This window comes from Haliotis rubra, unplaced genomic scaffold, assembly GCF_003918875.1.
Source record: "Haliotis rubra isolate DU_JTF1 unplaced genomic scaffold, ASM391887v1 Scf346, whole genome shotgun sequence".
In the NCBI taxonomy this organism is placed as follows: Eukaryota; Metazoa; Mollusca; class Gastropoda; order Lepetellida; family Haliotidae; genus Haliotis; species Haliotis rubra.
In genome coordinates, this window is record NW_025767020.1 from 397,983 (window position 1) to 423,231 (window position 25,249).

General features: G+C 40.6%; 1 long non-coding RNA gene across 1 annotated transcript; it reads left to right on the plus strand.

Moving 5' to 3' along the window:
• Positions 1–1,475: 1,475 nt before the first annotated feature.
• LOC124284833 lies at positions 1,476–20,171 on the plus strand. Its single transcript, XR_006900650.1, has 3 exons — positions 1,476–1,594; positions 8,970–8,971; positions 20,160–20,171. It is a non-coding gene; the product is annotated as an uncharacterized LOC124284833 (long non-coding RNA).
• The last annotated feature ends 5,078 nt before the right edge of the window (positions 20,172–25,249 follow it).

The window sequence follows — 25,249 nt, forward strand, 5'->3', positions numbered from 1 at the left end:
TCTGGTAGATACAGAGTTTTCTCGGAAAGGTGAAGGTTGGATGACCTTGCAGTGACCACCGCTCACGTCACAGGCGTTGTTCCATCTGATCTCAGGAGGTCTGGAGAAACAACAACCCATGACAGAACTGCCAGGTTGGGCTACCTCCAAAAGTCCGTTATACCTGGTGAACATGTAGACGAGCTTTAATTTGCTGCAACGTGACGTTACGTTCCTGAACTAGCGCGTAGAAGCTAATCTCGAATGACGTCGTCCCGGTGACGTGGAAGCACAATTGGATGCATCGCTGGGCGTAGGCGCGCGCCGTATGTTGAGCTCCATCAACCGGTTACGATGGTTCTGCTACTCACTGGTCTCAGCCTAGGAAATGTCCACGCACTTTATGAGTCAGTTTAGGATCGATTCTGGAGATGCACCAACCAAACATGGTTGCCTTGTGGACGTGACGTAACAATTCAGGAATATTGTCCTACTGTAGAAAACATCTCTATAGAGATGATATTATTGTTATTTGATGAACATTAAAATGTCTGGTAACTTCGTTTTGCGCTACTCCTGTTAGCAGCCTTCCCACAGCGTAAACGTTGATTTTTCTACAGGTCATGGCTTTGCATAAGCATTATTTAACAAAAGCGTTTAAAATGAGCACCAGATAGCGAAACACTCCAATATACAGTCCACATAACGAAAACACGTGTGAGAGCACCATGGCCCCAACCAACGTGTGAACGTCAACACTTTGAGACATGCATGAACATGCACGTGCAAATCGTGAATCATGACCTCAAAGTCGAGGAGCTGTCTTTATGAAGTTTTATCTAAAGATGCATTTTTTCAGGATAAAGTATTTGTATTTAATTTGATGTAAAACACAGTTAGCATGTGGTGGAATAGAGGACTACATTTTTTAGCCTAACGCTTCATTGTAATTCATATCGATAAACAATTGATAGACATGCATACTAATTATCTCTGTTTGAATGTTGTCACTTCAAGAATATCCATGACATTCACACAACAATAATTGATGAACGCACTTACATTTCAACGGTATCATATATCTACATTGGTTACATGTTTTTTTCCTAAATATTACAAGGATAATATGGTAATAGAATATCAAATTTGAAACATGTGATTGTGTTTTAGAGATTAAAGAATAATAGCCTGGCTGTATCTATACTTCTTCCTCTGTTAAATGGCTTTTGGTTCCCCATGCGATACTTTTATGTCAAACTCGTGCTTTTGTAGTGGTGTATATTAATTCATTGTTATGATGTTTCAGGTGCAATATCATGGTGATGCCATCCGCGTTAGGTCATACAGAGGGGTATTTTGAGAATGTCATGCATTAGTTCAGCCATAAAAAGATGAAACAAGCTTACACTAAAACACAAAAATCATTTATAAATACAAAGTTATATTTACGAAACGTTTGAAGACAAAGTTTACGATATTGAACAAACTTTATGGATAACAACTTCTTTACTTCGTGAGTGCGACGTTTTGATACAGATCGTTCCTGCTCGACAACGGTACACGAATCTATATCGAAACGTCGCACTTACCAAATAAAGAAGTTGTTATCCATAAAGTTTGTTCAATCTTGTACGCCCCCTACTTCTAAAATTCTTCTCAAAGAGTAAAAGGGGCAACGAGCTGTTCTAAATTTTACAGTAAACAAAAATCCAGATATGGAATATTCTTAGAATAGTGAGTGAGTATGGTTTTACGCCGCTTTTAGTAAATGTTCCTGCAATATCACGGTTGGCACACCAGAAATGGGCTTCACTTCCTCTTAGAATAAAACTGAGACTGAACCTCTTTTCAGATTGTTCGATGCTCACATTGGATAAAATTGAAAAATTGAAAATTGAATTTCCTTTTCCCGCGCACATGTGCCGAAGTGTGCATTGAGAGTTTGGAGCTCGCAAATCTTGCCCAATATGTTGTTCTTTGTGTCCCATGCTGTTAACTACAAACAGGACCTTTATCATTTATTAATAATATAAATCTCGTCGAATATGATCGAATCCCTCTGTTGCTATGTTACGAGTGAGTGAGTATGGTTTTACGGCGCGTTTAGCAATATTCCAGCAATATCACGGCGGGGGACACCTGAAATGGGCTTCACACATTGTGCCCATGTGGGGAATCGAACCCGGGTCATCGGCGTAACGAGCCAACGCTTTAACCACTAGGCTACCCCACCGCCCCTGCTATGTTACTAAGTCACTCTTCCTAATACCAGTTCTGGCTGAAGTCGAACTATGAGATACAATGCGCTCATAGAGGTCGTTGCCTATATTTTTAACACAATCTTTTCCACATTCATCAGAAATCTCAGAGCCAATTCTATAATTCTGTCCACATCATGAACATGCACATATGAATGTCTTTCAAACATATTCACTCATACAGATCTTACTTTCCGAGAGATTCTATAACGTGAACGTTCTGTCAGCTTCTAGTTTGTCACAGTTTGAAAGTTCGTGTGTGTTTAAATGAGGTTACAGTTTAAATCTATCAGTATAAACCGTCCTCACGCTCCCCCTGCCATTCACCGGTAGCCGACCTTGTCTTGTATCTCACAGTAAGGGGTTCTGGTGAGAGCTCATCTCGAGACTCTAATGCAATGGAATTTAACCTTTTCAAAGTATCGCTTTCTCGTTTTACAGGTTGTCTTCTTTGTGAGATAATACGCTTTTCCCCGATCGATACACATTGTTGTATTTCAAATTAGATAAGACCATCCACCTGAGACTTTAAGATGGCTCAAACGGAGAGACACAATTTCACAATGAAGTTGCAAATCTTAGAGCGCTGAGTTCATTGCATCATGGACAGATTAAACCCTCGGAGACATGACGAATTATGCTAGATTGGAAGCATACTGTGCGCGACGCATTCTAAAACTTGAGAGGTTTAATGTCAGCACAATTTACTGCTGTAACTATCACACCACGGAGTAGCAATATCAAAGTGTACACAGTGTGTTAACATCCATTTCAGGGACGGGAGGCTAGCATTACTGGTTTGAGTATTTTGATCAGTACACTGTAGATCTTAGTTCGATTGTCGACAGTGATTTGACAATCTGTTCTTTGTGTTCACCGTGTTGTGGTGAGTGAGTTTAGTTTTAAGACGCATTTAGCAATATTCCAGCAATTATACAGGGGCACCAGAAATGGGTTTCACACATTGCACCTATCTGGGGAATCGAACCCGTGTCTTCGGCGTGACGAGCGGATGCTTTAACCACTAGACTACCCCACCGCCATCCAACCGTGTTGTGAATGGTATTACATACTTATGACTCATGACGTCATTGCACCGTGAATAGTATTACATACTTATCACTCATGACGTCATTGCACCGTGAATAGTATTACATACTTATCACTCATGACGTCATTGCTTATGATTCAAGCTTGTGATTCAGTTCACAAATCACAACACATTATTCTTCGTGTTTCCTTAAATGCATAAAAACCTCGCTCATTCGAAAACAGGGTCATATGTCTTTAGGTGCCTTAAAGTCATGGTTTAGAAAAAGATGCTTTTCACGATCGGCTCTCTGGCATAATATCATCTCTTTGCCTGCATGCTTTTTATAGCCGCACTCACAATTGTTCCAGTCTGTTAATATTCAAGCCTGAACCACACACTCCAGTGACTGACATCGTGAGCATCGGCCAACGCCACTGGGATACGATGATATGCATCAACCAAGTCAGCGAGAATGACCACCCCGATCCCGTTAGTCGCCTCTTACGACGCATGGGTTACTGAAGGTCAGTTGTAACCGGAATCCTCTCACGACGAACATGGGTTGTTGAAGCCCATCCGTAACCCGAGTCTTCACTGGTCTCAACCAATGGTATTGACAATAACTGCAATGACAATTCTACACCATCTCTCCCTCATTCATGTAAGTAATTCCATATGTTCCCTTCAGTACGCACGTTTATTATAAGATAAGCTTGCTATCGTGCGACAGGACTGTTCAATCAAATGTGTCTTTCCTCGAATACCGTTCTCGTAAGTCAGTGTTAGTCCTGATAAAGTATAACTAATCGAACTCAAGTGATACCCCACAGACTGACGAGGTACTCAGGGAGAGTGATTTCTCTGTCTCCTTCATCGGTAAGTAGAAGGCTGGATACAAATTTAACGAAGATGCACAGTTGTACAAACGATGTCTTATATACGTTAACAAAATGGAAAAGTTCAATAAAGTTATAGTACCAGGTGTTCTCAAAGATGACATGAGCGTATCCTCCACCACCGGCGGAACCCGTCACAAACACATCCATATCAACTCACATGCCAAAACCCTAACGCAATATAAACAAACCTGGTACAAGTCAAAATCTGGAATTGTGTAGCCTTGCCATAAAACGAGTTGAAAGTTGTACTCCAAAACATCAACATAAGGAATATAGTAACATGATGATTCGTTAAAAATCAAAGGCGCTGACAGACGATAAAGTACAATATTTTGCATTACGTCATAATGTGGTGACGTCACTATGCCATTCTAGTCTGCCCTTCGTAATCAACCGTACCCTTGTGAGCTCAGATCTGGGCATGGATGTATTTATCTAAACCTATATTGAAACCAGAACGCGACTTTCATATTACCCTATTTGGTTTGCGATTATCTCAGATTTAATCATAATAATACAGAGAAGATATATAATCTGAATGTAATCTTTTTCTTCGTAACGCTCGGCTTAACGTAGGAGGCAGACACGTCATTAGAACAGCACTCCAGCCCTGAACGAGGATCGTTAATTTAGGCCACCGACACCGTTGTTTTTCTGTTTGTTTTCTGCATAAGATTAATCGTCTGAAAGTATTACAAGATGCATCTTAAAAAAAGAAATGCAGTTCGCTCTACCTCCGTGTATAGTGTAATAAAGTACGAGAACGCTTGCGTCCGAGTGGTTTAAAGTTGTAATAGTTCGGGGCTAAAGTGTACTTTATTGCACTACACGTCGGGGTAGAGCCAAGTGGTTAAAGCCGGGTTCTGTTCCCCACATGGGTAAAATGTATGAAGCCGACATCTGGTGTCCACGACCATGATGTTGCTAAAAGCGATGTAAAACTCAACTCAGCTCACAATCCAGGGAATAATAAACTTTCTGGTTTCCCTTTCATAGGCCGCCATCAAATAGCTGGAATATTGCTGAGTGCAGCGTTAAACAACAAACAATCCAACCATCCAATCCCTTTTATAGGAACATATCGTCTTTCTACTTATTATACTGGTTTATAACGATGACGGCACGATGTCCAGATATTGTTATACCTTGTACATCTTTAAATTCATGCAAGACGTTTCATTTCATGACATTTCATGGAACATCGTTGCGAACTCTTTACGAAATACCAAAGAAAAATTAGATGTAAGACTGTAGAGATTGTCACTTCCAATACAACGATATATCCGTAAATAAAAAACGGAAATCTGTATTTTTTAGTCGAAAGTAAATGTACATCGAAGAATCATAACATATTATTTGTCTCGTGGCTATGCCAGGAAATGATTTGTCATGCTAATCCTTCCTCTGTACTGAATCCATCTTGAAACGATGACGTCATCCCCATCCATAATGTCAGATGGAGGAGTCGGTGTTATGTAGCGCCTACGTTGGTAAAGAGGTTTCTGTCTTCTTCAAAATGGACATCGCAGGATCGGAAGTATGATTTGCAATGGATTGCCATATTTGTGAAATATAAAAATACAGCCACGTAAAAGTAGAACAGACGGACAAGTTCAGAACGGAACCTGGCTCCGTGCTTTAAGTTAGCTTTTCAGAGTTGCGTCTTTATGCAGACTTTGTATGCTTCCTGGAAGGTCATCATCTTGAACGTTGTCGGTTTCCAGTCATCCATTCTTGTAACTTTCACAATACTGGTGAAACGTTCAAGCATTTGAAAACAGGTGACATTGCCTTTGAAAATGGTTGAAGGTTTAATTTGAAAAGAAAAAGAACTTGATAGATTTCCAAGTCTAACGTGTAAAATTGTCTTATCTGTGAATGCCAAGATTTATGTTTTGTTTGACAACATAATTCTGAAATATCTGTCTGAAAACCTTGGCGTCATGATGGCATCATACACGCGACAAGATGTAATTTTGATAGATGATATTATAGGTGTTATATAAGCCAGGTGGACGGCGTCTGTGTCTTTAGCAAGCATATTTGATATGAGTGGCCAGGAACGCGTTTCGGTGTGGTCAGGCATGATACTGAAGTTGACAAATCGATGTGTCTAGCTTGGTATACATGAGCTTCGTGAGGTAAGTAATGTGACAGATACAATTATTCTCAGTCTGCACACAAAAGGTCACCAGGTTCGCTATGACATCCTATAAAGACCTAAGTAAAACATGGTCACAATATTGAAAACTGGCGTCAGTTAACTACTTGGTTTCAGGATTTCGGTTTCTTTTTTTTCAAAAGATATATTTTGATGGTTCCATTACTTCTGTTACGTTTCCCACCACCACCACATTAACCAGCGCCACCACTACTACTATCCATACTAGCACCATCAGCACGACCAATGACTGGTTACTGCTACTACTACAACTACTACTACTGCTGCTACTGCCACCATCACTGCTACTACTACTAATGCCACTGCTTCTACTACTACTACTACTACTACTACTGCTGCTGCTGCTGCCACCCTCCGGCATCACTGCCACTACTACTGATGACACTGCCCGTGAAGGTCCGGGTTAGAATATTGATCTTCAAAACCCATGCTTGTCGTAAGAGGCGACTAACGGGATCGGGTGGTCAGGCTCACTGATTTGGTTGACACATGTCATCGGTTCACAATTGCGCAGATTGATGTTCATGCTGGATTGTCTGGTCCAGATTCGATTATTTATATAGCTGGAATATTGCTGAGTGCGGCGTAAAACTAAACTCACTTACTCAGTCACTACTCCTACTACTGCTGCTGTTGCTGCTAATACTACTACTACTACTACTGCTACTAAATTAAACTTTTAAACTAAACCGCCTACTACTACTTAACTAAACTACCACCTACTAGTACTAGGAAACTAAACTTCTAAACTAAACCACCACCATCACAACCACTAATATAATTGTACCTTTGTGGGAATTAACCCAGGCTTTGGGCGGGACGCTCTATTCCTTCGTCTTATATACTGAATCAAATGTAGTTATTACCATACACGTATGTCTGTCAGAGACTAACAGGTCTTGGAACAGGTTTCTGGAGACTCTAAATGTTAATGAATGACCCCGCCCACTGCCGTCTCGGTCAAGTCCAGGATCAATTAATCCGAAACCAGGCTTAAATCAACCACAGAGAGTCAATTACGTTGCTGGTCACTTGCGTCAGGCTACAGGAGTAACTGACCAGATTATTAGGAGTCGTCCTCCAGTCGCTAATCTACATGCACGGCGATCTCGTGTTGTACCACCTTTCGACACACACAAGCCAGACGCCGATGGTGTTTAGACGGCGGAAGCTACTTATATGATCACCGATGGTGTCGTGTAATGTTATCAGGTGAATTCATTCTTGGCTTTCTGGGCGGACACGTCTGGAGCCGTCCTGACGAACGACATGTGGACGTTAAAGAACGACAGCTAGATTTTGGGGCGTGGGTTTATAGTGGTAGGTGGAGAGATCACAGGCAGTGAACCTCAGTGCATATTGGCCGTGGAAGAGTACAAACTATAAAACGTGCCATTAGTTGTCAAAGCCTTGGCTTTAAGGATCCCAGCGAGTTTCGTGACTGATTGTTGTTTAACGCCGCATTCAGCAATGTTACAGTTATATGGGGCGGTCTGTAAATAATCCAGCAGATATTCAGCGATCAACATCATGAGCATCGATCTACGCAATTACAATGATATGCTTGAAACCGGTATAAGAATCTATACCCAAACGTCGCCATTATCAAAATAAAGAAGTTGATCATCCATAAAGGATTGTCATCTCTATACCACCAACTTCTAGAATGCCACTCAAACAAATCATCCATAAAGTCTTGTCATCTCTTCAATTACGATCTTGTATCTTTTAATATCCTCAACCTTAACGAAGAGCAAATATGAAGCTCATAAATGATCCGACCTTCGTCGCCATACTAACTATCTGGAAATATAGTTTAATTATTTTCATGTGGTCAGAGAAACAAAATTGATGTTCTCGCCATGATCAAAAAGCAGCATTCCACCTTCGGGAGAAATCAATCCAGGAAGAAGCCTTCATTAAACTCTTTACTGACTTTGTCTAGGACATTCTCAAAACCCCAACATAACACTGACGCAGACTATGTTACTAAAACAAGACACGAACCGCAGATCACTGTTGTGGTAACAATGTTGATATATTCTACTGAAACCAAGGTAGGCATCACCTGTGGTAAAAGAAGAACTTGGTGTTAGCTTATGCAAAGCTAAATGTATCCCCGAGGCGTGAACTGCTACATGGTGAGTGCTTCGGGAGGGACAGATATAGTGTAAATTTCAAGTGAAGTGTTTTTTCCTCCATCCACGAGGATCAGCTGAGCTCTGCTTGAGACAATGCCTGCGGTGTGCCTGAGTTAATAATGCGGTCAATGTCCATTGTAGGTAGCTAATGAAACACAGCCATGGGGTCGAGTATGTATATTTACACAAGTTTACATAAAAAATGGGTACAACAGCTGCTTGTCATCTGAGCAAAACTCTCAGGACGAATACAACCCGGGCGTCATCACAGCCATCCGTCATCAGATAAGATGGTATTTGTGCGGATGGGCTTAAGAACACAATCTTGACCCCAAGAATATCTAACTTAGACGGATTTGCCGCTCTTGATTATTTGCCCGTAGGAATTTTAATCAGCCATTCATATGGCCTCCATCGTCCTTTTGACTACTTTGTCATTTGGACCATCTGTTTGGTTGATTAAAAGCCACACTTGAGCAGTAGTTGCCTTCAGTGGTCGCTCTCACTTATTAGAGTTGCGGCCAAGTCGTTATTTTGACATTAGGCGACGCTTTAAAGTCGCTATTTTATCTCACATTTCTACAGATTGTCAAATTGAAGGGTCTGATTGAGCTGTCGCCGATCAATATCTGAGCCATCACATGACTTGGCCAATTGAAAATGTTGCTTAAATCTGTCCAGAAGTAGGCCTAATATACAGGATATGTGTAAGCTGCTGTCATTGAAAATACTAAGCACTTGTGCGTCTTTTCTGTCCATCTTTTCAAATGTGTTTCCTCGGCTTTGCAATAAACGGTGAAATTGGTGCATGGACGGGAACGTCACAATGTTTAACTTTACGAATGATTTGCTGGATTTGAAGGCGTTTGGTTTCTGAAAGGACTGTGGAACGATGTACAAGCAGGATTGTCACAGATGATGTTGTGATATATATACCTTAAAGATGCTCAGTGGCGCTAAGGACAAATCATTCGCCAGAAGCGAATATTCACATGAGCATATCATCCCACTACGTACCTGTTGGGTGAACGGAACGCAATTTTGAACAAATTCACTTTGCTAAGGTGAGACCACGTGTGTATCTCCTGGGCTCCCATGGGGTTTCCATGGTATCTCAGAACCGTGCATGGTGTCTCAGGGGCTTGCATAGTATCTAGAGCCTTGCATAGTATCTCAGGGGCTTGGAGTATCTCAGAACCTTGAATGGTATCTCTAGGACTCGTATGGTATCTGTTGAGCTTGCATGGTATCCCGGGGGCTTGCATGATATCTCAGACGCTCCCGTGGTATCTCAGGGGTTTGCATGGTATCTGTGGGGCTCGCATGGTATCTCTGGGGCTCGCATGACATCTCAGGGACTAGCATGATATCTCAGAGGCTTGCGTGGTGTCAATGGGGTTCCTATGACATCTCATGGTATCTCCGAGGCTCGGATAGTATCTCTGGGACTCGCATGGTATCTCTGGGGCTTGCATGATATCTCAGAGGCTCCCGTTGTATCTCTGGGGCTCGTATGGGGTTCACATGGTACCTGAGAGGCTTGCATGGTATCTGTTGGGCTCGCATGGGGCGGGTATGGTATCTCAGGCTTGCGTGGTATCTGTGGGGCATGCATGTGGTATCTCTGGGGCTTGCATGGAATCTCTGGGGCTCGCATGGTATGTCAGAGGCCCGGGTGGAATCTCTGGGACTCGTATGGGGTTCACGTGGTATCTCAGAGATTCGCATGGTATTTCAGGGGCCTGCATGGTATCTCTGGGGCTCGCATGGTATCTCAGAAGTGTGCATGGTATCTCTAAGCGCATACAACGTGATGGACATTATTACCCCTGATAACCCAAGTTACCCTGTATGACGCAAGCTGCCTAGAAGGTTAACATGACTTATACCACGGTGTACCTATTTTCAGCTGGCTGAAACTCAATTTTGCACTGGACCACATTCCACCACATAAGACCAAGTATTTGTTCTGTTAGTCATTTTCATGTGCATAAAATGCTTCTTTTACAAGGCAAGAGATATACTTTGCCCAAATGCAATGATCACATATAAGTAAAACCTGAACCTCGTTTTCAATCTAATGGACGCAACTCAATATACAGACTATACTCAGCATTGGTTGTGTCCTGCTTTGTCATTCAAAAGACTGGTTTTAGCAGCTATTGTTGAATTACTGGATCCAATTAGAGAGAAAACTACTTTTATGTATCCATGGATGTCCAAACATAAATGCATGTTTGTAATTACATGTCAAAGTGTTCAGAATAGTGGCATCTTAATGGATTACAAAACAGAACTGCCATGATTCTTGTTAGAAATAACACAGTCGTTCTTTAAATAAATTATTCAACATATTTACATGAGCAACGTAACCAGACATGGACAAACACACCATAAAACACATTTGTCACTCATTATGCTACGTTGTACAGCTTGTTACCTTTGTGTGAGAGTCCGTTATGTGGAAGGAGAGTACTTGAAACTCTACGCCAGTATTGATGATTCCTTTGGTTTACATTCTTTGCCTGGGAATTATGTAAATTTGTAACAGTTACATTTATCAAGGATTATTGGAAAGGAAATCTGCCATAATTACCCATGAAGATTGCCAGGAGAATCTAAAATAATTGCCCAGGATCAGAACAAGGGGAATCTACTATATTTGCCTTGGACCACTGCAGGGGGAATCTACCTCATAAAGGGGAGTCTATCATATTTGTCCTGGACAATTGCAAATGTTAATCTGCCAGATTCTATTAGGACCACTGAGAGGGGAATCTACCATATTTGTCCAGGACCAGAGCAAGGGGAATCTATCATATTTGTCCAGTACCACTACAAGGGGAATCTGCCATATTTGCCAAGGAAGAGAGAAAGGTGAATCTACCATATTTGCCCAGGACCACTGAAAGAGGTATTTACCTTGTTTGCCTAGGACCACTGCAGAAGGAATCTACCACATTTTCCTAGGACCACTGCAGGCTGAGTCTACTATATTTGTCCAGGACCACTGTAAGGGGAATCCACCATATTTGTCCAGGACCACTTCAAAGGGAATATACTAGTCCATATTTGTCCAGGACCACTGCACGGGGGATCTAACATATTTGCCCAGGACCACTGCAAGGGGAATCGCCCATATATGTACCATATTTACCCAGGATGTTACCAATGGAGTGTGCAATAACAACACATGCATCCCAGTTACTCCAACAGACAAAGGCCAAAGGCGTCCGAGCAGGGACAGACCTTTCGAAATGGCAACCTGTCAATAAAAAATAATAGAAAACAGATTATGAATAATAGATAATCTATAACAGTTGACGGTGTACAATTGTAAATTTGAATGTAGTAGTTTTCACTCCTTGGACACATAATATTATTTTGGTAAGTGTAACAAGTGCACTTTTTGCCTCATTTCGGGCGCCCTGATCGAACGAACTAACGCGTCTATGTATCACACCTGTACTAACTTACATATGCATCAATTTAATGTTTATAGTTGTTAGAAATCTGTGAACCATTGCTTAAATAGACCCTTATTCACCTTGATGCACCGCGTTTGTTCACAGCGTAACTACCATTTGTTCTGTTGCATTGGTTTGAGGATAAATGTCATCGAATTCTGTTTTGCATGCCGTTGACAGGCCTTTTGCTAATGAAACATGATATTCCATTGATTCTTCGCATTCTACAAAGGGGCAATTTCGACCTGCCATCTCCGCCGGATGTAAACTTGCTTACAGCCTTGACCGCATCACATTAGCTGTTAAGTGTGACAGCGACCGGCGATTTTGAACAGGTCTCGTGGCAATTGTGATCGATCATGATCCTATTCTGAGTTTCTTTTATCCGAAAGACTTTGTGGAATTTCCATTTCCAGGAACAAACAACTACCTGGGGGCACTTCACGTCATTATATGTATGACAACTGCCACTCCAGTGTATAACGGCAAATTACACTGCCTGAATTAGGCAACTGCATTGAAACACCATTTAGAACAACATACAAGCCTGTGTACCAGAAGGTGTTTGCGGATAAATCTTCTTATATCTTGTATATGTGCTGCAGTAGGTAGTATATGATGTTGTATGATCGTTACATGCAAGTGTAACAACGGGCATTGTATGTTCGTTTAAGTGTTTTGTGAAAGGATGGTGTAGTGGATATTATATATGTTGCTGTGGCTATTGGATGTGTTGCAGTGACTTTCGCACGAGTGTTGCAGTGGATATTCCATGAGTGTTATCCACTGGCTATTGGATGTGTGTTGCAGTGGATATTCCGTGAGTGTTATCCACTGGCTTATTGGATATGTGTTGCAGGGCTTTTTTATGAGTGTTGCAGTGGTTATTGAATGAGTGTTGCAGTGGATATTGAATGATTCTTGCAGCGGTTATTGGATGTGTGTAACAGGTTTTTTTGTATGATTGTTGCAGCATATATTGTATGAGTGTTACAGCGGTTATTGTATGAGTGTTACAGTGGTTATTGGATGTGTGTTACAGCGGTTATTTGATGTCTGTTGTATTGTTCTTTGTACGAGCATTACAGTAGTCTTTTTCTAGTGGTTATTGGATATGTGTTGCAGTGCTTATTGTATGGGGGTTAATTGTGTTGTTACTGTATTAGGATGTTTACAGCGGGTACATTCTTTTATTACAAGCTTTAAACGTTAAAACTGACCAAATATAACTCACAGAGGACCCTAATGTTTATTGATAATTTCATCGATTAGAAATCAGCATTACAGTATTTTACCATTGAAACATCACATACTTCCAATCAATATTCTTCCATGAGTGGAACGTCCAGCAATATAATGCCTAGCAACAATAATATGGACCTCGTATGTTAGCCTGGCACTGAATAGCTGGTAAATTTCATATTGAAAGGTGGCAACATTTCACTTCGGCTCTTTACATAAAATGAGGTCGAGACCCTTCGGGTTGTAAAGTAGCCTTTTTCCCGTTATTGGCAAGAATGCAGTAAATTCCAGTCACTTTACTTCAAAGCACGAAACAGTTAGTTCTCTCTTTGTGCCAAAGTGCCATTTTATACACTTCATTGAACAATGACTCAGAAGATATTGTGGTGTTCATCAGAGCACTTAAGGAACGTATTTTTGTTTTCTTGAAAAGCCTAAAGTTGACATTCAAGATGAATGAAATTGTTTTTGTCCTGCAGAAAAGTTAGGTAATACGCATTTCGATAAATGTCGTCATAATGTCATATTTCACATCCTTTGCGGAACAGAAATTATAATTTGCAGAGTTTATTGATCAAAATATTTGGAGCTGTAAAACTTGATATAATTCCAAGTGGAATATATCGGAATTCAATGGCTGACTATCAGCTTAAAGCTTAAACGCTTCCCAAATTAAACGTTGCTGATATTTTTAAGACGTACAGTTACCCATTTCTTTATATATTATTACGCAATAGTAATGGCATTTATCGTTATTTATTATTGCAGATTCGGTGTATGCACGTGGTATCATGAGGTATTCAGATGTCTGCTCCTGGTATCAAGGCTATAAAATAGTCACTCCAACTCATAAATGCATATAATGTAGTTGGAATAGTAAACTGGACTGAATGATCTTATGGTTTTCGAAATGGCTTTGTCGTTATATACTGGGTGTAGTATGGACGAATACTCATGTCACTGAATGTAGAAATACTTGAGTCGTATCTCACATCATTCTGAACAAATGTGAAAAAAACATATTGTAGGTATTGATTTATAAGTTGAAAAGTCAGGTATAGGGTTTAAATGCGAAATGAATATATACGCATGTATGTGTGTGTGTGTGTGTGTGTCTGCTTGCATGCGTGCGTGCGCGCACACGTGTGTGTGTGTGTGTGTGTGTGTGTGTGTGTGTGTGTGTGTGTGTGTGTGTGTGTGATGTGTGTAAGAATGTCTTTCTGAATCGCCATCTAAAGTTATAATTATAGATTATACCCCATGTTAGCGTAAAGCTGGCCGTACTCTCCTTCCCAACGGTGGTAACACATGCAATGGCAAGTAAAGACATAGTCTTGAACTTAACAAACAATTTAAGTACAAGTAAAGTGATGCGGCAAATTTGGAATTACAGCCGGTTTGCCATTCACTCCCAAAGGAATGTACTGCGCCGTAAAATCGAGGGGTTATTGTCTGACGTGACGTTTTAAATTGATCATATAGCAAATGTGCATGCTCAGAAAACCTGACCATTGCGTTTGCTCAGTGCTCAAGGAAACGCCATAGGAGATCCAAAACTCACAGGCCATTGATTCCAGCACATGATTCTTTTCACCACTCCCGAAAACCAAGCAATTGTGGTGCGATGATGGACTCTAAATATTTGTGTAAATATATCCCGGCAGAATGTCTTCCTGAAACCTAACACAGTGGCCCCCGACGTTGACTGTGTTTCCAGCCATTGAACGTTCCTTAGTATTTCAAAGGCGTTGCCAGAACTCCATAAATTGATTCCCATTGTCACAAATTCCCTTCAAATGATATATCCTTATCGAGGAAATTACACTGTCATAGGATTATTTATACCATCGATTGCAATCCTTTGAATACACCATGACTTATTTTCCTTTCCAAAGCATCATTACATAAATGATATACCACACCTAAGCACATATTTGCCAAGATGCTGAGATGTGTTTAGTTGTGCGGTAACTGTTGTAAGTACACGGAAATGATGTTTTGAATACGATTGTATTTTCCACATGAAATGATCTGTAATTTTACAACGTGATACCACTATTTATAAAATGACACCATTGCTTTCTTCATCAATACGCATGTGTGTACCCAATGCAGATCAACGGTTCTGATTAAAGTCTGTGAATCTGTTTCTTAGCGTCATGCAAACCTTATTAGCGTTTCACGATACACACTTATTGGCACCATCAAATGTGGTGGATGTTTACACAAATAGAGCTCAAATCGACAAAAAAGATACAATAATACCATCTGTGTTAACCGTATTGTCAACTTTCAAGTCATTGTGAACTATGTAAAAATCTAACCCATAATATACATGTATGTTACTTTGACACGTGTCAAATATGGAACCACCAGCAATGTTATAGAGGTTTCAGTCACTCGTAGCCCTAACCCTTGGAAACAAAAGTTTACATAATTAATAAATTCCAGATAACCCCCCACAAAATTCCTACGAAAAGCAGACTCGATAGTACGATCCCGACAGCATAATTAGCACGTGATATGGATCACTATCAAAATATGGTGACATCCGGTGTTCGCAAAACGATCAGCGTATCCTGCCCCGTCGGTAGCACACGTCACAAACACACGAAAAGGCACGTCTGTTGTCCACCTAAAAATATACAACACCCAATACAAAGGGCCAATCATGGTAATCGTTGGTACGAAACCTGAACTCGACCCGATAACATATTTTTTTACTCTCAGCACTTGCAATCATGTTTCACAGAAGTGGATTTTGTCTACGATCCCAGTTGGTTTCGAGTCTGTTGTGGCATAACTGAAATACTTATCAAAGTACAAATTGCTTGCTTGGCTGTTCATACTTGTAAATCCCACACCAAACATAGGAAACAACTTCAAAACACCGAGATGTCGAGTCATGGTATGACACTGCTGAAGCTGGTTTTGATGTGGTATTGCAGAAGAAGTAGCGCTGAAACAAACGTGTGGTACAAGTAAAATCAGTTGACCTCAAAACTGCACACCGTACAACGAAACAAAAAACATGTGGTGAACGCAACAAAAACATAATTTAGTTGCCTCTGCAGCACCAATCTCTAGTAATTATATAGCGATTGCATCATGCATGATTCCTAATCACAAGCCAAATCTTATTTCATCGGTGTTTGAGGAGCGGTTGTGGAAATAAATGTCGTTCAACAAAATACAATTGATAGTTACCTCATGATAAATTTGTTAATAATCGGTTAACCAAAAAACACTATTGTGTTCTAAATGCCTTCAGTCGGTTACATATTTTCCTTCAAGATGAGTTGAGTTTTTTATATAGAGTAAAGTAATCATTACAATCATTTTAAACCATGGTAGGCAATATTCCAATTGTCAACATCTTCTATAGTGACTAGTATGACTGATATCCCTGGTGAGACAAGCGATGCTCACCTATTCGAGAAAACATGGTGTCAACACAATTTGAACATAATTCATAAACATATGCTCCTGATATGCTAGTGGTGGGACTCCTTCAACCGACTCTGCTTTTAAGAAGAATTTCATATGATTATGAATAAGGTTTTGCTCACTTCTATTCAAGGCAATACATGCTAGTTAAGATTGTGTTTTGTAGAATGGATACCAGTATATTTTCAAGTTGGCATATACAGATCTCACATCAACGTGCGGATCTCAAGTGCAAATTCAGAATATTTGGAAACGCTCGTAAAATCAACAACGTAAGTAGATAAGTGCAATTTTACGAGTCTCCACGATCTCCTTACGTTACATGCATTAATAATCATATACTTGGACTTAATTCAAGCCTAATAGTTTCTATCGTCAGCAATAATATTCGGCTCTTTCTTGCAACTACAAGCAAATAAACACCTCTATATGTAAAATGGCCTATCAACACAGGAACTGACAGAGTTTAAATGCTAATGCTGACTGAGAATCATTTCTTTGATCTTAACATGCATCAAATCATCCGTTATACGACTCAAAACCCTGGTCAACCAATGTCGTCTAATGTGAGGTTTCAAATGTTTGAGAAAGAGGTTTCCAATAAACTTTAACACACGTCATAGTTAATTGCAAGCTTTTTGATAAAACCAAGATCCTGACTGATGTGGCATCGATTGGCATGGGTGATGTGTGTGTGTGTGTGTGTGTCGATTGTGTGGTGTGTGTGTTGGGTGTGTGTGGCGTGTGTGTGTGGTGTGTGTGTGTGGGTGTGCGTTGTGGGTGTAAGGAGGGGGACTTGTGTTAAATAACGTCATTGTCAGCAATATGCCGTTACATCGCGATGGGCACACAGCTCGGGCCAGACAGGCCACTGGCTGATATTATGGTTATCATCCCACACAATCCCCAATTCATTTAGTCAATTCCGGCAGCAATAGAGCGGTGATCGTGGGTTTCCCTGATCACATTTTACGTTATGTCCGCATCTAATATGTTACCTCAGATTTAACACTCATATCAGCACGCCTTGGTATAACAAAAATACAGGTCAATGCACAATTGAATAAAATTTACTCACTCAATCACTCCAATACAAGCTTAACTCATTCAGCACGACATGGTGTACAGTGAAGTCTTGGGGCTAGTTAAATAGACATCTCCTTGCCCATCCTGGATGTTTGGAATGTCTGGTAGATACAGAGTTTTCTCGGAAAGGTGAAGGTTGGATGACCTTGCAGTGACCACTGCTCACGTCACAGGCGTTGTTCCATCTGATCTCAGGAGGTCTGGAGAAACAACAACCCATGACAGAACTGCCAGGTTGTGCCACCTCCAAAAGTCCGTTATACCTGGTGAACATGTAGACGAGCTTTACTCTGCTGCAACGTGACGTTACGTTCCTGAACTAGCGCGTAGAAGCTAATCTCGAATGACGTCGTCCCGGTGACGTGGAAGCACAATTGGATGCATCGCTGGGCGTAGCCGCGCGCCGTATGTTGAGCTCCATCAACCGGTTACGATGGTTCTGCTACTCACTGGTCTCAGCCTAGGAAATGTCCACGCACTTTATGAGACAGTTTAGGATCGATTCTGGAGATGCACCAACCAAACATGGTTGCCTTGTGGACGTGACGTAACAATTCAGGAATATTGTCCTACTGTAGAAAACATCTCTATAGAGATGGTATTATTGTTATTTGATGAACATTAAAATGTCTGGTAACTTCGTTTTGCGCTATTCCTGTTAGCAGCCTTCCCACAGCGTAAACGTTGATTTTTCTGCAGGTCATGGCTTTGCATAAGCATTATTTACTGTCAAACAAAAGCGTTTAAAATGAGCACCAGATAGCGAAACACTCGAATATGCAGTCCACATAACGAAAACACGCGTGAGAGCACCATGGCCCCAACCAACGTGCGAACATCCACACTTTGAGACATGCATGAACATGCACGTGCAAATCGTGAATCATGACCTCAAAGTCGAGGAGCTGTCTTTATGAAGTTTTATCTAAAGATGCATTTTTTCAGGATAAAGTATTTGTATTTAATCTGATGTAAAACACAGTTAGCATGTGGTGGAATAGAGGACTACATTTTTTAGCCTAACGCTTCATTGTAATTCATATCGATAAACAATTGATAGACATGCATACTAATTATCTCTGTTTGGATGTTGTCACCTCAAGAATATCCATGACATTCACACAACAATAATTCATGAACGCACTTACATTTCAATGGTATCATATATCTACATTGGTTACAAGTTTTTTTCCTAAATATTACAAGGATAATATGGTAATAGAATATTAAATTTGAAACATGTGATTGTCTTTTAGAGATTAAAGAATAATAGCCTGGCTGTATCTATACTTCTTCCTCTGTTAAATGGCTTTTGGTTCCCCATGCGATACTCTTATATCAAAAATTCGTGCTTTTGTGTAGTCATTGTTATGATGTTTCAGGTGCAATATCATGGTGATGCCATCCGCGTTAGGTCATACAATGGGGTATTTTGAGAATGTCATGCATTATTTCAGCCATAAAAAGATGAAACAAGCTTACACTAAAACACAAAAAATCATTTATAAATACAAAGTTATATTTACGAAACGTTTGAAGACAAAAATTTACGATATTGAACACTTACTAAATAAAGAAGTTGTTATCCATAATGTTTGTTCAATCTTGTACGCCCCCTACTTCTAAAATTCCACTCAAAGAAGTTAAAAGGGGCAACGAGCTGTTCTAAATTTTACAGTAAACAAAAATCCAGATATGGAATATTCTTAGAATAGTGAGTGAGTGAGTATGATTTTACGCCGCTTTTAGTAAATGTTCCAGCAATATCACGGTTGGCACACCAGAAATGGGCTTCACTTCCTCTTAGAATAAAACTGAGACTGAACCTCTTTTCAGATTGTTCGATGCTCACATTGGATAAAATTGAAAAATTAAAAATTGAATTTCCTTTTCCCCCGCACATGTGCCGAAGTGTGCATTGAGAGTTTGGAGCTCGCAAATCTTGCCCAATATGTTGTTCTTTGTGTCCCATGCTGTTAACTACAAACAGGACCTTTATCATTTATTAATAATATAAATCTCGTCGAATATGATCGAATCCCTCTGTTGCTATGTTACGAGTGAGTGAGTATGGTTTTACGGCGCGCTTAGCAATATTCCAGCAATATCACGGCGGGGGACACCTGAAATGGGCTTCACACACTTGTGCCCATGTGGGGAATCGAACCTGGGTCATCGGCGTAACGAGCCAAGGCTTTAACCACTAGGCTACCCCACCGCCCCTGCTATGTTACTAAGTCACTCTTCCTAATACCAGTTCTGGCTGAAGTCGAACTATGAGATACAATGCGCTCATAGAGGTCGTTGCCTATATTTTTAACACAATCTTTTTCACATTCATCAGAAATCTCAGAGCCAATTTTATAATTCTGTCCACATCATGAACATGCATATGAATGTCTTTCAAACATATTCACTCATACAGATCTTACTTTCCGAGAGATTCTATAACGTGAACGTTCTGTCAGCTTCTAGTTTGTCACAGTTTGAAAGTTCGTGTGTGTTTAAATGAGGTTACAGTTTAAATCTATCAGTATAAACCGTCCTCACGCTCCCCCTGCCATTCACCGGCAGCCGACCTTGTCTTGTATCTCACAGTAAGGGGTTCTGGTGAGAGCTCATCTCGAGACTCTAATGCAATGGAATTTAACCTTTTCAAAGTATCGCTTTCTCGTTTTACAGGTTGTCTTCTTTGTGAGATAATACGCTTTTCCCCGATCGATACACATTGTTGTATTTCAAATTAGATAAGACCATCCACCTGAGACTTTAAGATGGCTCAAACGGAGAGACACAATTTCACAATGAAGTTGCAAATCTTAGAGCGCTGAGTTCATTGCATCATGGACAGATTAACCCCTAGGAGACATGACGAATTATGCTAGATTGGAAGCATACTGTGTGCGACGCATTCTAAAACTTGAGAGGTTTAATGTCAGCACAATTTACTGCTGTAACTATCACACCACGGAGTAGCAATATCAAAGTGTACACAGTAACATCCATCTCAGGGACGGGAGGCTAGCATTACTGGTTTGAGTATTTTGATCAGTACACTGTAGATCTTAGTTCGATTGTCGACAGTGATTTGAGAATCTGTTCTTTGTGTTCACCGTGTTGTGGTGAGTGAGTTTAGTTTTAAGACGCATTTAGCAATATTCCAGCAATTATACAGGGGCACCAGAAATGGGTTTCACACATTGCACCTATCTGGGGAATCGAACCCGTGTCTTCGGCGTGACGAGCGGATGCTTTAACCACTAGACTACCCCACCGCCATCCAACCGTGTTGTGAATGGTATTACATACTTATGACTCATGACGTCATTGCACCGTGAATAGTATTACATACTTATCACTCATGACGTCATTGCACCGTGAATGGTATTACATACTTATCACTCATGACGTCATTGCACCGTGAATAGTATTACATACTTATCACTCATGACGTCATTGCTTGTGATTCAAGCTTGTGATTCAGTTCACAAATCACAACACATTATTCTTCGTGTTTCCTTAAATCCATAAAAACCTCGCTCATTCCAAAACAGGGTCATATGTCTTTAGGTGCCTTAAAGTCATGGTTTAGAAAAAGATGCTTTTCACGATCGGCTCTCTGGCATAATATCATCTCTTTGCCTGCCGCACTCACAATTGTTCCAGTCTGTTAATATTCAAGCCTGAACCACACACTCCAGTGACTGACATCGTGAGCATCGGCCAACGCCACTGGGATACGATGATATGCATCAACCAAGTCAGCGAGAATGACCACCCCGATCCCGTTAGTCGCCTCTTACGACGCATGGGTTACTGAAGGTCAGTTGTAACCGGAATCCTCTCACGACGAACATGGGTTGTTGAAGCCCATCCGTAACCCGAGTCTTCACTGGTCTCAACCAATGGTATTGACAATAACTGCAATGACAATTCTACACCATCTCTCCCTCATTCATGTAAGTAATTCCATATGTTCCCTTCAGTACGCACGTTTATTAGATAAGCTTGCTATCGTGCGGACTGTTCAATCAAATGTGTCTTTCCTCGAATACCGTTCTCGTAAGTCAGTGTTAGTCCTGATAAAGTATAACTAATCGAACTCAAGTGATACCCCACAGACTGACGAGGTACTCAGGGGAGAGTGATTTCTCTGACTCCTTCATCGGTAAGTAGAAGGCTGGATACAAATTTAACGAAGATGCACAGTTGTACAAACGATGTCTTATATACTTAACAAAATGGAAAAGTTCAATAAAGTTATAGTACCAGGTGTTCTCAAAACATGAGCGTATCCTCCACCACCGGCGGAACCCGTCACAAACACATGCAAAGCCATATCAACTGCTCACCGGAGAAGCCAAAACCCTAACGCAAGATAAACAGGTAACCATATGGTACAAGTCAAAATCTGGAATTGTGTAGCTTGCTTGCCATAAAACGAGTTGAAAGTTGTAGTTAATTCTAAGGAGCAGATAATCTCCAAAACATCAACATAAGGAATATAGTAACATGATGATTCGTTACAAAATCAAAGGCGCTGACAGACGATAAAGTACAATATTTTGCATTACGTCATAATGTGGTGACGTCACTATGCCATTCTAGTCTGCCCCCTTCGTAATCAACCGTACCCTTGTGAGCTCAGATCTGGCATGGATGTATTTATCTAAACCTATATTGAAACCAGGAACGCGATTTTCATATTACCCTATTTGGTTTGCGATTATCTCAGATTTTATCATAATAATACAGAGAAGATATATAATCTGAATGTAATCTGTTTTCTTCGTAACGCTCGGCTTAACGTAGGAGGCAGACACGTCATTAGAACAGCACTCCAGCCCTGAACGAGGATCGTTAATTTAGGCCACCGACACCATTGTTTTTCTGTTTGTTTTCTGCATAAGATTAATCGTCTGAAAGTATTACAAGATGCATCTTAAAAAAAGAAATGCAGTTCGCTCTACCTCCGTGTATAGTGTAATAAAGAACGAGAACGCTTGCGTCCGAGTGGTTTAAAGTTGTAATAGTTCGGGGCTAGAGTGTACTTTATTGCACTACACGTCGGGGTAGAGCCAAGTGGTTAAAGCCGGGTTCTGTTCCCCACATGGGTAAAATGTATGAAGCCGACATCTGGTGTCCACGACCAAGATGTTGCTAAAAGCGATGTAAAACTCAACTCAGCTCACAATCCAGGGAATAATAAACTTTCTGGTTTCCCTTTCATAGGCCGCCATCAAATAGCTGGAATATTGCTGAGTGCAGCGTTAAACAACAAACAATCCAACCATCCAATCCCTTTTATAGGAACATATCGTCTTTCTACTTATTATACTGGTTTATAACGATGACGGCACGATGTCCAGATATTGCTTTGTGAGATGTTATACCTTGTACATCTCTAAATTCATGCAAGACGTTTCATTTCATGACATTTCATGGAACATCGTTGCGAACTCTTTACGAAATACCAAAGATACAATAGATGTAAGACTGTAGAGATTGCCACTTCCAATACAACGATATTATATCCGTAAATAAAAACGGAAATCTGTATTTTTTAGTCGAAAGTAAATGTACATCACAGAATCATAACATGTTATTTGTCTCGTGGCTATTTCAGAAAAACAATGCAAGGAAATGATTTGTCATGCTAATCCTTCCTCTGTACTGAATCCATCTTGAAACGATGACGTCATCCCCATCCATCATGTCAGATGGAGGAGTCGGTGTTATGTAGCGCCTACGTTGGTAAAGAGGTTTCTGTCTTCTTCAAAATGGACATCGCAGAATCGGAAATATGATTTGCAATGGATTGCCATATTTGTGAAATATAAAAATACAGCCACGTAAAAGTAGAACAGACGGACAAGTTTAGAACGGAACCTGGCTCAGTGCTTTAAGTTAGCTTTTCAGAGTTGCGTCTTTATGCAGACTTTGTATGCTTCCTGGAAGGTCATCATCTTGAACGTGGTCGGTTTCCAGTCATCACAATGCTGGTGAAACGTTCAAGCATTTGAAAACTGGTGACATTGCCTTTGGAAATGTTGGAAGGTTTAATTTGAAAAGAAATAGAAAGTGATAGATTTCCAAGTCTTAACGTGTAAAATTGTCTTATCTGTGAATGCCAAGATGTATGTTTTGTTTGACAACATAATTCTGAAATATCTGTCTGAAAACCTTGGCATCATGATGGCATCATACACGCGAACAAGATGTAATTTTGATAGATGATATTATAGGTGTTATATAAGCCAGGTGGACGGCGTCCGTGTCTTTAGCAAGCATATTTGATATGAGTGGTCAGGAACGCGTTTCGGTGTGGTCAGGCATGATACTGAAGTTGACAAATCGATGTGTCTAGCTTGGTGTACATGAGCTTCGTGAGGTAAGTAATGTGACAGATACAATTATTCTCAGTGTGCACACAAAAGGTCACCAGGTTCCCTATGACATCCTATAAAGACCTAAGTAAAACATGGTCACAATATTGAAAACTGGCGTCAGTTAACTACTTGGTTTCAGGATTTCGGTTTCTTTTTTTTTCAAAAGATATATTTTGATGGTTCCATTACTTCTGTTACGTTTACCACCACCACCACATTAACCAGCGCCACCACTACTACTATCCATACTAGCACCATCAGCACGACCAATGACTGGTTACTGCTACTACTACAACTACTACTACTGCTGCTACTGCCACCATCACTGCTACTACTACTAATGCCACTGCTTCTACTACTACTACTACTACTACTACTACTACTACTACTACTACTACTACTGCTGCTGCTGCTGCCGACACCTCCGGCATCACTGCCACTACTACATCACTAACTATGACACTGCCCGTGAAGGTCCGGGTTAGAATATTGATCTTCAAAACCCATGCTTGTCGTAAGAGGCGACTAACGGGATCGCGTGGTCAGGCTCACTAATTTGGTTGACACATGTCATCGGTTCACAATTGCGCAGATTGATGTTCATGCTGGATTGTCTGGTCCAGATTCGATTATTTATATAGCTGGAATATTGCTGAGTGCGGCGTAAAACTAAACTCACTCACTCAGTCACTACTCCTACTACTGCTGCTGCTGCTGCTTATACTACTACTACTACTACTACTACTACTACTGCTACTAAACTAAACTTCTAAACTAAACCACCACCATTACAACCACTAATATAATTGTACCTTTGTGGGAATTAACCCAGGCTTTGGGCGGGACGCCCTATTCCTTCGTCTTATATACTGAATCAAATGTAGTTATTACCATACACGTATGTCTGTCAGACACTAACAGGTCTTGGAACAGGTTTCTGGAGACTCTAAATATTAATGAATGACCCCGCCCTCTGCCGTCTCGGTCACGTCCAGGATAAATTAATCCGAAACCAGGCTTAAATAAATCAACCACAGAGAGTCAATTACGTTGCTGGTCACTTGCGTCAGGCTACAGGAGTAACTGACCAGATTATTAGGAGTCGTCCTCCAGTCGCTAATCTACA